Source organism: Oryx dammah, unplaced genomic scaffold (genome assembly GCF_014754425.2).
Source record: "Oryx dammah isolate SB20612 unplaced genomic scaffold, SCBI_Odam_1.1 HiC_scaffold_17, whole genome shotgun sequence".
In the NCBI taxonomy this organism is placed as follows: domain Eukaryota; kingdom Metazoa; phylum Chordata; class Mammalia; order Artiodactyla; family Bovidae; genus Oryx; species Oryx dammah.
Genome location: NW_024070201.1, coordinates 26,148,973 through 26,150,625, shown reverse-complemented (window position 1 = coordinate 26,150,625; position 1,653 = coordinate 26,148,973). Strand labels below are relative to the sequence as shown.

The following is a 1,653-nucleotide window of genomic DNA, read 5'->3' as shown; positions in this document are numbered from 1 at the left end:
TTCTGGAAGTGCCTCCAGGCGGCTGTCAGGCATCTGACTGGAGAGCGCCCCCTAGAGTAAGGAGGGCTGAGTTGCCACCCTTTGAATGAGTGTGTGTGTGTAAGGATGTGTACGTGGGACAGAAATGGACCTCTTATCTTCCCAGGCCTCCCAAAAACTTGGTCCAGGAGAGAAAGGTAACCCACCTCTTAGGCTATTCCTGCTCTGGGCAGGGCAGCCTGAGTGGCCCTCCACCACTGCCGGCCCCTCTGAGCAGCCGGAGTGGGGGTTTGGGGGATGTGGGGTGCAGGGCTCCATCCCTCCAGAGCACTGGGCTCTCCCTGAGGGACCCTGGGAGCCAGGGGTCAGGCCACACGGAACCTGGGCCCTCTCTTTACCAGGAGGGGGAACAGGAAAGGATCCAAGCCTGGGTCAGCTGCAGACCGAGAAGAGACGAGAAGACAGGTGGAGAAGGAGCTGGCCCTGCAGCAGGAGTGAAGCCACAGAAGTCCCAGCCCCGGCTTCCTAAAGAAAGGGCATGGCTCCCTCCTGCCCATCGGAAGATGAGGGAGGGCCCAGCCTCACCTGCAACGGCTTTTTCCGGGGAATGGTGGGTTCTCCCCAGGACCTGGCATGCCCATGGGATTCCTGAATGGCTTCCAGAATGCCCTGCTGCCAGCCAGGCCCAAGCCTCACTGCACTGGTGACTCACACCCTTCATTTTCTGCAGCGTCCTGTCTGTCCTTCAGCTCAAAAGCCCAGAAATAAACCCTGTCTCCCTCACCTGGCTGGAGCTCCCCCTCCTCGTTTGGGCTGGTTCAAGGCCCACCCCTAGCCCTTCCCTTCTCTCCTGGTCTCTGCTTCTGTTTCAGAAACAATGGGGACTTGTATGGGCCAAGTTCCTCCCTCCCCACAGCATTGGATTTTGAGAGCTGATTTGATGAAGCCCCGGGTGCTGTGGCTCCTTGGGGCAGGAGGAATCAGCCGGGCCTGGGAGGGGGGTCAGGGCAGGCAGGGGTGCTCCAGTGTCCCGAGGCCTCCTGCCCTTACAGTTCACAGGGTCACGTCTGAGCCAGAGTCCGACAGACACAGAGACAGGGAAAGAGAGGCAGAGAGGGCGGGCCTGGGAGGGGGGTTAACTGGACAAGCAGAGAAAGAGATATTGGGGGATGCAGGGTCAGGTGGCAGATGGAGAAGCAGGGGAAGATAAGACAGAGATGAAGACAGAGATGGAGAGAGGAGAGAGGGAGAAAGGAAGGGGGCAGAACCATGCTTGCCAGGAAACGGAGAAAAGATGGAAATGAGAAAAGTCGCAAACTGGGAAGGAGGAAAACAAAAAGAAAACACCCAAAAGACCGAAACGGATAAAAACATGGACATGCACAAACATGGGTGTGAACGGTTGTGTGCTTGTGGGTGCACACACACACACACACACAGCTTCTGGTCACTGTCCCGCCCATTGCTGCTCCTGCCTTTGTGTCTCCATCCCCTTGACCTGCCTTGGGCTCCTGAGAAGGGTGTGGCCTCCAGGTGACCCCTCTCTGATGACCTGGCCCCGCCCACCCCAAAGACGCTGCCACTGAGCCTAGGATGCACAGAGGGTCCAACATCTTTATACCTCACACTTGTCGCCCAAAATTGGATCCAACCGCCTCTCTCCCTTCTTCTCTT

The 1,653-nt window shown here is 57.9% G+C and overlaps 1 non-coding gene across 1 annotated transcript; it reads left to right on the top strand.

Annotated features, from left to right (window-relative positions):
• Positions 1-281: 281 nt before the first annotated feature.
• On the top strand, positions 282-368 carry LOC120877170. Its single transcript, XR_005724292.1, has one exon. It is a non-coding gene; the product is annotated as a Z6 small nucleolar RNA (small nucleolar RNA).
• The last annotated feature ends 1,285 nt before the right edge of the window (positions 369-1,653 follow it).